Raw genomic sequence first — 13,929 nt, forward strand, 5'->3', positions numbered from 1 at the left:
CATCTCTTTTAGAAGATGATTTTAAGACAATGATAAACATTTTTCTATTAAATTTATTTTGAAATAGTCAATAACCCACATGTTGAGATGTTTGTAATTTGCCTTTGAAAAGCATGTCTATGCTTAAAGAAATTTACAAGAAGACATTTTCCTGTTACTGTGTCACTTCCTCTTTGACTCAGAGGAATTTGGTGGAGGACAGCCGGTCCCTAAATAGGCTGATAACCCAATAATTACAATGAGTCCTTCCCACCAACCTAACAGAGGAACCCACTGAATATTACAGGCTCCACTTCAATAGGAAGAACTCCTTAAGTATTTTGGGATGAGACCCTTTGACACCTTACGACATTTGTGGGTTTCATTTAAACCTTGGGGTCTGGGAGGAACTGCTGAACTCCATATTTTGTGGGGACTATAGAGTATGTTCAAATGTTATGCTCATTACCGAAAACACTCCTCCAATTTTAAGTGCCAGCCTCACCAAGATTTAATACATACAGATCTACCTTTCCTTCCTTCCTTCTTTCCTTTTTCCCTTCCTTCTTCTTCCTCTTTCTTTTCTTTCTTTGTCTCTTTCTTTCCTTCCTTTTAACTTTTATCTTTTCTTTCCCTCTTCCTCCTTCAAAAAGTACATACTGAAAACATGTGCAGTTTTGACTTTCTGCTGAAAGATAATTCCCTGAGATGAATGATTGTTATATTTTACAGTGAGATCATTGCTCACAAGCCATAGGATTAATATGTGTTGATTGGCCAGATTTGAGCTGGCTTTTATCTCTGGCATTTCCTCATTTCAGGGAAAGGGTTTTGAAGCTCTCTACCAAAGCAACACAGAGCTTTCTTTCTTTCTTTCTCAAGATACCAGTGAAAATGTTTTTTTTAATGGCACTAGGTTGGTGTTCAAGTTCACCTCTGGCTCTAGCTACAGTTCAATCCTTCTGGCTTATTCCTCAGGACACATTAATAGGTTATTTTAGAACTTCAGAATGACTAATGGGGTGTCAAAAACTAAACCACTGTACTAGTCAAAAAACTTGTACTCTACAATAATGCACCAAGGCTGCTGCCACCATCCTTTCAGCAGAAATAAGTAGACATGATCCATGATCCTTGTGTTCAGGCCCAGCCCATCAGCTTGGTCCACAGAAGCCTTTATGAGCTGTTCCCCATACACTTGTGATCAAGTCTTACCTTTCACCATCCTTGCTCCTCCCACGCTAGTTTCCAGCCATAATAATGACTTGCATTTCATTCCTAATTCCTCCAGTGGCCTTGATCACTGCTGCATCCAAGCCTTTGCACACGATTGCTCCACTGCCTGGAATGCCACGCCTGGCCGCTTACTCCTGGTTTCCACTGTTCTTCTTTGAGACTCAGCCTCTGATACCTTGTCTGACTCCTCAATGCTGGGTGAATGCCCTCTGTATGAGTCCCCTTCCATCCCTGACTGCACATATCATACAAGTTTTTGCACTGTATCTAATTGCCTAGTTATTTTCTCATTCTTTCCCATTAGGTTGTCCTATAGTCAGGGTCTCCTGTGACATTTACATCAGCATATCACCTCCTTTTCACACTGTCTCCAAAGAACGTTTGCTGAATGAAGGCGTGAAGCATGAATGGATGTGTAGAGGTGCCTCTCGTGCTTTTGCCTCCCTCCCCACTGCTTCCCAGACTCCAGATCAGCTTCCTAAGGACAGACAGTAGTGATTTCAAATCCTGGAAGAGAAGGGACTGGGTCTTTTTGGAGGTAGTCAAAACTTTTCCTCTTTTGTTAGACATCAGGCTTAGGAAAATTTGGAGAGAGAGGACTTCTTCTAGCTTCAGGTGGCCCATTTCCTCTGCTTTCTCTCCTGGTCTCTCTTCCTGAGCCCTACACCCATAATTTAGATCTGTTTTTCAAGATCTTACAACTCCACATTGTTCTTAAGCTTCCAAACTCCTTTAACGCTTTCCTCTAACTGCCTTTATCTATCCAGTGCCCCATTCCTTCATAGCTTTGTTCTCATTTTTCATGGGAACAATACATAATAATAATGGTGGTAACAATAATTAATGTGAGTTGAACCCTTTACTAGTGAGACATGCTCCAAGCACTTTATTTCATGATTTCTCTTATCCTCACAAGGTAGGAACTATTACTCTTATTCTTACTTTACAGGTAAAAAACTTGAGGCTCAGTAATATTAAAAACAACAACAACAACAACAAAAAAAACACTACCCAAAGCCACATAGCTAAGGCTAGGTTTTCCCTCCAGCCCCACCTTGTCATCAAGTAAAACAGAGACAGAGCCTAAACATAAAAGAAATGTTTCAGGAGACAGGAGACAGAGCCTAAACATAAAAGAAAGTCTGGGTATAGTGGTAGGAAGTTTCTAAGACTATGGCAGATTAGAAGGAAAACATTTGTTTCCTTTTCACTATTTTGATGTTGCCTTTTTCTTGTTACATAAGTGTAATGATAAACTAATTTGCTATATCATGCAGACTTATTTTAGGATATAGCAAAAATTTTAAGTGCATACAGTGTTGTAAATAAAATACACACTAATCTAGTTACTATACAACAGTTATTTTGATTTGAATCTGGGAAAATATGTTAATAAAAGTATATGTATTTATCAGTTTTAAAAAAAAAGGAAAACATATTTGGGAAGGGGACAGGGCATGGGGGGAGGGGCTGCTGGAAATGAACTCTAATTTTACCATGTGGGTACAACACCCTGTCTTTGTGTAATACAGTGGCAAGACGCTGGCATAGCAAGGGCAGTTGGCATCTGGAAGCAATGTCATGGCTCTGAGTCCTGTCCCTGCAATGGCACTAGAGCTGGCAATGACTCTGTCCTCCCTCACAGTCCTTCACGGACCAGCATCCGGCGACATCGGCCCCCTTCTCCCACTCTTTTCGCTAGGTCTCTGTAGGGTTGCGTGAAAGCTGACATCAGATAGATTTTAGTTTGAATCCTAATTCTTCCACTTATTCATTGTGTGATCTTGGGTAAATTAACCTCTCTAAGGGGCAATTTCCTAATTGGCAAAATAGCGTGGATGATATTGTTACTGTTACTAAGATTACAAAGATTTATCGTATGCAGCTTTGTGCAAAGCATGAAGTAAATGCTCAAAAAATGTTAAGTCCTTTCCTGTTCTTCTCACACTTTCCCCCGTCTCTCCCTCCCTGAGCAAGTCAGTAAGCATTGCATGATCCATTCTTCAGATCAGAAGGCAGAAAAAGATGGCAGATAAGGGAGTCAGTTTGAAAGACCCATTTCTAGCACACTCTTTATCCAAGCGGAAAGTAGACTAAACCAAGAGCAGACCGAGGTGTGGTTCTGGCTGCAGAGTAGACAAGTCTGTAAGGCAGCATGGAAAAGCCAGCCAGGCCTGAATACATACGCTCGCTTAAAATATTATCATGGTGCGAGGGCTTCAAAGCAGCAGGGAAAAATTTTCACGGTAAATGATGCTAGAACTATTGGCTAGCTATTTGCGAAATAGTAAAATTAGAGCAGTACAATGAAAATGAATTAAAGAGTTAAATATAAAAAAGTAGAACCATAAAAATGACTAGATATAAATCTAAGTATTTATGTTATTCTGGGAGCAATAAGGGCTTATCTCAGCAAAAAATGAAATTAGGAGACTATAATGAAAAAAGATAGCCACATAAATAATGTTTATGCAAAACAAAAAAAACCTCATAAAAATTAAAAGGAAAATAATATATTTGCAACATAATAACAGAGCTCTTCTAATCAGTAAGAAAAGACCAACATAATAGAAAAATGTGCATAATAGAAAAATATATATATTTCAATATATATACTGAAATGAACTCACTAATGACCTCATTAGTGATCAAGTAAAGGTAAATTAAAACACTAAGTGAAGATTTTTAAATTGATAGGGAAGTTTGGACAGAAATGTGAGGAAATGAGCATCTCTGTACACCTCTGGTGTAAATGTATGTTGGTATAACGAACCTGGAGGTTTGTTGGGCAGTGTTACCTTTTCTCTTGCCTTTGGACAGCTGTAGCCGTCTGATTTTATCTTGTCGTTGGTGGGTGTCTTTCTGGTTATCTGTGAGCAGCCCCACCAGAGCAGGACCTGAGCTGTTTTCTTATTTCTCACCTGCTCTTTCAATACTGCTTTTCTGAGTTTATCTGTTTGTTCTACAGCCTGAAACATTATTGGTATAATCAATTGAGATTTACTGAACAGTCTGTACCTAGGAAGAAAACTCTCACAGTGATCTCTACTGAATCTTGACCAGAAATTCAACACCTGAAAATTGATTTCAAGGAAATGATCAAACACGTGCCAAGGTTCTTAACACAGTGTAATGTGTAACTGGAAAATTTGAAAAAAAAATCTAAATATTTAGCCATAAGGAATTGGTTAAATAAATGTCGACAAGTAGAATTTCATAAAATCATTAAAATAATATAGATAAATATTGAATTATATGGGGGAAATGCTCATATTAAATCCTGCAGTGATGAAGTAGTTACTACAGAGTTTTGTGTATAGTGTGATTCCAATTCTGTAGAATAACAACAATAAGAAACTATATAATGCATGCTTGTGTATAAGGAAAATAACACATATTGTTTAAAAAGAGATAACTCTCATGAGAGCCACCTCCACCCTCGTTTTGTTTTTTTGTTTGTTTGTTTGGTTTTTTTACTCGTACCTCACATACCTGTGGTGCTGACCGCCATGGTCTGATTGTTGGAAAAAGTCTGACCATTTTACCTTCCCATTTTCCACTCCTGACCTGTGCCCCGCCTTCCTGACTTTTCCAGCTGGCTGTCGTGCACCCTGCCCTCTTTATTTCTGATGACTGTCCCAGCCAAGCTTCCGAACGGGGTCCATGGGATGAGCAGGTAGCAGCCACCTAGAGAGAGATTCTCCTGGAGAAAAGCAGCTTAAAGCAGCCGGGCTGAGCAGGCAGTAGCTAAAAGCATTCCTGCATAGTGTGCTGTCTCGCGAGTTTTCCACCGGATACTTAAAATGGGCATTTCGAAATGCGTTGTATCAAATCGAGTTTATTCCGAAAATATGTCACTCTCTCCGCGGTTTCTCTAAGTGGTTCTATTGCTGTTGAAGGTTATTATTTCCAACAACCCAGAGAGAAAAATTTCTCCAGATAAATTGGAGTGTCTCAACTTACACGCATAACTTTCTCCTATCGCTAATATGGAAGCTAGGTACTTGCCTTAAAGTAATTTCCATTATCCCTCTCATGCATCTAATATTTATGTATTTCAACAAAGATTACCGTGAAACACTATCTAGGGAAGTGTGCAGCTGCATATTAATTTATCCTATAGGAGCAGCTCCAGACATGTTAAATTGCTTAGTGATTGGGTAGCATTTGAAGATGGAATAGCCCAGTTGGGGGATTGGGGAATAACACTTTGTCTGGTGTGTCTGAAAGAATATATAAAATAGATAACTAATAAGGACGTACTGTATAGCACAGGGAACTCTACTCAATACTCTGTAATGGCCTGTATGGGAAAAGAATCTAAAAAAGAGTGGATATATGTATACATACAACTGATTCACTTTGCTGTACGCCTGAAACTAACACAACATTGTAAATCAACTGTACTTCAATAAAAATTGAAAAAAAAAAGAAAGAAAGAAGAATGCCAACAGAAAGACTGTTCCAGAGATACCCCCAAGACTAGAGAGAGGAAGGGAACTGGGGAATGGTATAAGCCATGGGTGTGGAAGATCAGATAGAAATAATTAACAATGAAGAGTATCAACATGAATATGAATCTCTAAACTTCTCACCATGGGCTCCGTGGCTCTCTAGGATCTGACCCTGTCTCCTAGAACACTTCCCCTTCACCCATGTTGCTTCACATGCTCTTGCCCTATTTCATTTCCTGCAACTCTGCCCCTCAGAGCCTTTACTTTTTGCCCAGGAAGCTCTACCTGCAGATAGCACCCTGGTTGCCTGTTCTCTGCCTCTGAATTTGTGCTCAGAAGACACTACTTCCTGAGGTCTACCTAGTTACCTTATCTGAAGTAGCTCCTGCCCCTTCATCTCTCAACAATGCACCACCAACAACACCCACCCTTCATCCTATTACCATCTGTATTCCCTTTAGGACACTTATCACCATGTTTGTTTGTATATTTCCTTATTGATTATTCATGTCATTTCAATGAATTGTCTCATTCGGAGCAGGGACCTGGAATGTTTTGCTTACCACCCTATCTCCACTGCCTGCAACAGTGCCTGGAACATTGTAGACACTTGAATAAATCAATAAACTATCTCGGACCCAGTACTACTTCTGCATGAAATGGCGATGAATTAAGTATACCAACAATTAATTATATCAACAAGTAACTTTTGAAACTCCTATATTATCATCTTAGAACAGTTCGTTGCTATAGACTTTGTCACCTTCTGTCATTAATGTGTATTTCCTAACAATTTCTCTTTTTTACCTTCTTCCTAGCTCCCTCTTTTCCCTGCAACAAATATTTGTGGAATGCCGGTATCCCGTTAGGCCTGAAGATGCAGAGATAAACATGAAATAATTCCACTTTCTGGTGTTAATAGTTAAGTGACAGACTGATTTAAAAAGTAAGTAGATACTGTTTTTTCTTTTTAGTAAAATAAAAGCATAGTGAATGGAACATGGGAGCTTAGACTGCCCTGAAACACACACACACCCCCCACACACACACACACACACACACACCCGCACACCCCCCCCCACCCCCACACACACACACACACACACACACACACACACACACCCCGGTAGCTCCATACAGGAACTGTCACTCTAGGCTGCAACCACCTTTTGTTTCTCTTTACCAGGTCAACGTGGAGTAAAGTTAGCAATCTGGCGGGCGGTGGAATTCAAGCCATTATCTTTCCCTTGTGCTTTACTAAATGAGGGGCTTCCTACAGATACGAAGGCAGCTTCATGCCAGCTGAGCCACATAACCTCTGCTCTAGTTGCATTTTCTGAAGTGATGTCCAGAGAGTGGATGAGAAAGGCTGGTGGGACCTTAAGAGTAGATGCGCTCCAGTAAGAGTCTGTGGAGGTCAGGTTAGAGTAATGCTTCTACCATTTGAGTCACTATATAGAATTAAGAGATTAGCTTGGCCAGCTCTGCCCTTTCGTCATCTTTCAGTCATTGCTATTTATCTGAAATTCTATTTGGAAGTAGTGAAAGAAGAGAGCAAAATTGAGTCACTATACACCCTGAATCCTACGTTTCTACAATAATCCCCCACTCTGCTGAAGAGTGGCTTCCAGAAAGCACTGAAGAGGTAAAAAAGGAAATATTTTACATGGATTCCTTCCTTAAAATGTTCAATTATCTTCCTCAACTCCTTTGTGGAATAAGGTAGAGTACAAAAATATAAAGTGCATGAAAGTCATCTCAGCAGGTAACCTTGGCAGAATATAAGTAAAGACACACGTTATGTAACTGCAAAGCCACAGGGATTTTACTAGCAATGTGATCTTGGGCAAATGGCAAACTTTGTCTTATGTTCAGTTTCTCCATCTGTAAAGGAAGGATAACAAATACCTACCTCAAGGGCTATGCAAGAATTAAATGAGAGAGTGGTTATAAAAAGGACCATTTTTTGTTTAGAGAAGATCAAATATAATTTGGGAAGATGTAGTCACAAGGGAACTCTGTCTCCGCCTCCCACATTTTACTTTAAATGTTTCAACCATAGGGGATGTTGTCTCTTCTCTATGAGTGGTGTGTATGGCTTGAAAAAAAATTACCTTTATGAAGACTGGATTTGCCAAGAAAGTGTTTCTTTTCTTTTTCTACAAAACTATTGACATGCGGGCTGTACAATTTTTTATTTTAATTGACCCACAATTTTGAGGCAAATCATTTATAAAATTTACATTTTAAATGGTTTTTGAGGGTGTAAAAGCCATTTGTAGGCAGAGATATTAAGAATGAGATTTCACTTTCCTCCTTGAAATGGCTGAAAGTGGCCGCAAACCCCTCCCTGGAGAACACCCCAAGTGGTGAGTGGCGCTATTCTGGGAGATGGATCTCATTGGGCGTCGATGCACCCGGTGGTGGGGTGTTGGTCATAGCTCTTGAATGTGTTACATTAGACTGTGGCCCTGTTTTGGTAGCTTTGGATTTTTGACAGAAGTGTAAGAATAACCAACTACCCCCTCTCCCTCCTAAATCCCTTGGTTTTTGCAACTAGTAACCTGAATTCTTCTCCATGGACACAGATGTGTTTTGTATTCATTTCAGTGTCTCCCACCCAGTGATGTTAACAATGTGTGTGTATTTGTTTTGCTTAAGGATGTGACTTATTCTAGACACAGTGTGCTTTTACTGTGTGTTTTTCTAAAACATACTCCTAGACAATGAAAACTTTGTATACATCCCAACACACACACACACACACAGACACACACCCCTAATATCTATGCATCTCTGTTACTTTATCCTTGTAAATATGACTCACATTAGCCTGCTGAAGCACAGAAGATAAGGATAAAGCAGGTAAATCCTGGTAATCCCAGAACAATGATGGGAAGGGAAATTGTTTGCTCAAGAAACTGTTAAACCCTTTGCTTTCAAATGTGCATGCAGTGGAGACTATAAGCTTCCTGAACTTTTTCCTGCTGTACCTTTCACTCCATTTCTATTCCTGCTAGCCAGAAAAAAAGCCTAATGGTGATATCCTATGCCTAGGTGGGTTTTTGAGGTCACAGGCAATTATTGGGAGGGATGATTGGTGAATCTGCCTTATAGGAAATGCTAAAATAATTTTTTAAAAAATCTTGTATTCTAATGGAAGGAGTTGGTGACTTGCTTTCTGGAAAAGTCAAGGGTACTGGAAAGAATCTAAAAAAGAATGGATAGATGTATATGTGTAACTGATTCACTGCTGTACAGCAGAAACTGATACAGCATTGTAAATCAACTATACTCCAATAAAAATTAATTTAAAAAAATCTTGCATTCTAATGGAAGAAGTTGGTGACTTGCTTTCTGGAAAAGTCAAGGGTACTGGAAAGGATTACACCTATGTGAGAAGATAAGACAGGTGTCCTGGGAAGGGGAGTTGCCGAGGAATAAGGTCAGCATGGCCAGTGGACAGTTCTTTGAATCTGAACCGGCTTTTGGTTTTTTCCATTTACACAGTCCAGGAACGGACTTGAACCAGCCACCTGGAGTACTGCAGATAAACTATACTTAATTTCTGTGTTTACCATTTGTGTTAAGGGTTTACCATTTGTGTTAAGGGTTTTAAGTACTAAAGCACGTCTCCACATGCCAACATTAACATTAATGTACAATGTTTAGAACAGAGAAAAGCAATGGTGGAGAACAAACCTATTCACCACTATGATGATTCCTAAACAAACTGAGTGTTGAAGTGGCACCTTTCCTCTTTGTCTCGACAAGTGCCCTGGTCTGAATGTTTGGGTCCCCCCCCCAAATTCAAACGTTGAATCCTGATGCCCATCATAACAGTATTTGGAGATGAGGCTCTGGAGAGGTGCTTAGGTCTTGAGAGTGAGGCCCTCATGAATGGGATTAGTGTTCTTATAAAAGAGACCCCACAGACCCCCCTTGAGCATTCCACCAGGTGAAGACAAGGTGAGAGGTGCCTGCTAACAAGGAAAAGGGGACCCTCACCAAAACACAGCCACGTTGGCACCTTGATCTTGGACTTTGCAGCCCCTAGAGCTGTGAGAAATACATTTCTGCTGTCTATAAATAAGCTACCTAGTCTGTGGTATTTTGTTGTAGCAATCCAAATGGGCTAAGACGGTGAGGGACAATTATTTTGCAGAAACTGCATTTCTGGATCTGGCATCTTCTGAGAATTCTGAGTCGCTTCCCCTGCATTGTGAGCAATTTTCATTGGGTTTGGGGTGTGTGTGTGGAGAAATAGTGAGAAAAAACATTTTCTTAAGATCAAAGATGAAGATAATTAGGACTATTTCCTATGGATGATTGTTGACAGTAATATATGTTGTGAAATCTCTTTGGGACCATTTCCAAAAACCTATTACTATACTTTTAAAGGGGGAAGATATCATTTTTCCCCTATCTAGCTTTACTTCCTTCTTGAAATCATGTCATTTATAAATGATTGGGAATGTAGCTAATTTAAAACAAGTTTGAGGAGACACTTGTATATTTCTTGTATATTTTATATTTAAATATAAAACTTGTATATTTATATTTATATATAAACTTGTATATAATTATATATAATTATAATATTATAATTAGCTCTGGTAGAGAGAAAGTATTGGAGAGAGAGGAAAATGAGAAAAGATCAATTAATGTTTCTTCAGGCATATAACTGAAGAGTTGTGACCTTGTTGAAAATGGATGTAACTATGAATTATCCCTCAGATGGTCAGAGATTAAGATATAGAATGTGTCTGGAAATTCCCTGGCGGTCCAGTGGGTAGGACTCCGAGGTTTCACTGCTGAGGGCGCGGGTTCAATCACTGGTCAGGGAACTAAGATCCCACAAGCCGCAGCTGGGCCAAAAAAAAAAAAAGAAAAGGAAAAGATATAGAATGTATCATATTTCAGGTAAAGATACTGCCTCTCATCTTACCCTTCCGATAAAGTCAAATGCATAGTCTGATAATGATGTAATACCATATAGTAACCATTGTAGTCTATTGTCTTACCTTGATTGTTATTTTTAATAATATTTTGGATTCTTTACATTTTACAAAGCATTGTTGATGCCTGTATTTCATGCCCCTAAAGTATATGTGTTTTTCCCCCCATGTTTTTACTTTTCTAAAATTGAGGTGTACCATACAAAGACTGTCAAAAGAAGCTGCCTGGCCCCCAGGGAAAGGAAGTGGTTGGCATTGCCTAATCATGTTCAAATTTGTCTGGGTAGGGCCGAGCTCCGATTGTAACCTTGGTGGGGTTAATTGCACTGTGAGAGCAACCTGTTAGATTCTACTTCATAGTTTTGTTACTCATTGTCATTTAAAATATTTTCTAAGAGATTGCACTGTGGTAAGAGGCAGTGTAATATACAAGTTATCACCCTGGTTCTGCAGCTAGATTTCCTGAATCAGAGCCCAGGCCCACCCCTCACTGGCCCTGTGACATGGGCTGTCTGCTTACACTCTCTAAAATGGGAAAATGGGACACCTACCTCATTGGGTCGCTGTGAAGGTGACAGTGAGTTAATCTCACTGGCATTTTTCACAGTGCCTGCCATGTACTCCTTTATTCAGCAAATATATGTGGAGTCCCTACTATGCTGCAGGGATTGCTCTGCCTGCCGGAGAGATGGAGATGGATTAGGTAACTAAGATATGTTTGGAGCTCACTTTTAGTGTCTCCAAAGAAACAAATCATGTTGGATGATGATAATTGCCGTGAAGACAAACAGGGGAGGGGGAGTGATTGGAAGGGAGCTGCTCTCATGAGAGTGGTCAGAGAAGACTCCTTGGAGGAGGTGACACTGAGCTGAGACTTCAGTTGTGAGATGGAGCCAACCATGAACAGATGTGAAGGAGGAGGGCTTTCCAGGCACAGAACCTGCAGAGCACCAAGGATCACAGTAGAAAGTGAGGTCAGAGTCTTGAGCAGAGCCCAAGCATTTGACCAGGTGACGGGGCTGAGATTTTATTCTGAGGGCAGGGCCAAGTCAACCAGAGGGATCTAAGCAGGAGAGTTTTTTATGGTTAAATTACCATTTTGAATGACAGTGTGGGCAGTTGGAAAAGCACATGGAGGGAGGTCTTTGACGGTAGTGGGGTAACCCAAAGAGAACTGATGGTGGCTTGGGCCAGAGCGGTAGTGATGGGGATGGAGTGAAGCAGATGACACAACCTTTGTGTGTTTGAGAAACCAAAACAGTTCAGCGTGGCTGGGCCCACGGGAGGGGTGACTGGTAGGTGGCATAACCACCGCTGGAATTCCACAGACTTTCTCTGATTTACATCTAGGTCCTTTATGGATGAAAATTTGCTACGCTGGTCAAAGAACCAAATTACATCATTGGGCAGTTGCTCAAAGCCAATAAGGAACATGAGAAACGTTTGTTTATGTACATGTGTCAGCAGAGGGAATTTAACGAGGGGAATTAGTTCCCTAAGAGGTGGGAGAGGCTGAGAAGCCACCCCATGGAGGGTGATACATCCCAGAGGCTAGCAGCAGCAGGGAGCCACGATCCCATTTCAAAGGGAAGAAGCAGCGTTACTGGAGCCCAAGGGCCGGGATCACTGGGAGGAGCCTGGAATCACCCAGGCCTGTGCTAGAGAAGCTTAAGCTAAGAAAGAGAGGCATCTTCCGCCAGACTTGCCTTCCCAGGCAGAGGCAGAGGGGAGATATCTCCTAGCCTTTCTGTCTCCCAGCAGTGATCCCAAAGGCTGAACCGAGCGGGAAACCCACCCAGAACCACAGCCTGCGAGGGACCAAGGGATGGGGGAATCTACTGCGTTGTAGAGCAGAGCAGGGGAAGGGCAAGAGATGCACCTGAGGGCAAACAGCATGGGTGGGTGGATAGGGGGATTGGGGGTCGTTTGGGAGCTGGGGCGCTATGGCAGTGTGGACAGAGGCCCAGAAAAGGGACGTGGTTGGAGGTGAGCTTGGAAAGATAAATAGGGGCTGAATCATGCAGGGCCTTATATGCGTTTGTGCAGTTTGGAATTTATCCTCAGATCATTCAGCAGTCACTGAAAACAGATCAGATGTGTGATTTAGAAAAACATTCTCCAGCTACAACGTGAATGACTTAAAGAGGCACAATCCTGGAAGTAAGGATCTCAGAACATTTGTGCAGTGACCTAGATTATCATATTGCCTGTAATTTATCTGGAAATACTTCAGCACTCACCTTGCCCATGAGCCAAAAGTATCTGTGAACCTCTGAGTGTGGTTAGCTGACCGCTGAACGCCTTTAACCAGGAATGAACACTCTTGGAGGGCAAATAGTTAGCCTATGAAAGACACTAACCAGCCACTACAGATTCTTCCATTTACAGCTATTTGACCTGCCCTGGAGGATTGGATAATTAGCATAGGGAAGGATAGAAATAAATTTTCATTCTTGAAATGAGCAGTGTTAAAATAGATGGATTGGCCTTCTTGAAGGATGCAGGCATCCCGCGAGCCCAGCCTTGAAACCCTTCAGAGGGGCCCCGGTCCGATGAAACCGTGTTCCCATGATTCCCTGAGGATTTTCTTACCTTACCAGGCTAGATCCTGACACTACAGTACTGTCATATGTGTCTCTGGAGAGCCTTTCATCAGGGCAAATTTAGGGGGCCTCGGGGGCGGAGACTGGAGCGCCACCAACCCCACGGGCAGGTGGAATGGCAGTTTCTATCCCTGTGTGCTGATAAATGCTTGTGTGTGGGGCAGTGTTCAAGATGAGACTAACTTTCATAGTTAACGTTTCTGTCCATGAGTGTATGCTCTCCCCTACTTCTCTTGCAGGAAGGGGGACCCCTTCCAGGGCCTGAGAGTGGGCTCTTGTCTAACACTCAGAAATGAATTGTCTGAGGAGACACACGTGCTGACAAAGCAAGAGACTTGATCGGGACAGGGCGCCCAGGAGGAGAGCAGCAGCGTAAGGGAACCCAGGAAGACTGCTCTGCCGCGTGGCTCACAGTCTCAGGTTTTGTGGTGATGGGGTTAGTTTCCGGGTTGTCTCTGGCCAGTCATCTTGCTTGGCCCATATTTGGTCTGACTCAGGGTCCTTCCTGATGGTTCATGCATCTCTCAGCCAAGATGGATTCCAGCGAGAAGGATTCTGGGAGGTTGGCAGGACATATTATGGGCTGGCGTCTCCTCCCTCCTTTTGGCCCCTCCCGAATTCTCCCGGTTAGTTTTCGGCGGCAGCAGCACCGTGTTCCTTATCGGGACCTCTTGTTGCGAGACAGTTCATGCAAGTGGT

The sequence above is a fragment of the Balaenoptera musculus genome, chromosome 9, assembly GCF_009873245.2.
Source record: "Balaenoptera musculus isolate JJ_BM4_2016_0621 chromosome 9, mBalMus1.pri.v3, whole genome shotgun sequence".
NCBI lineage: Eukaryota > Metazoa > Chordata > Mammalia > Artiodactyla > Balaenopteridae > Balaenoptera > Balaenoptera musculus.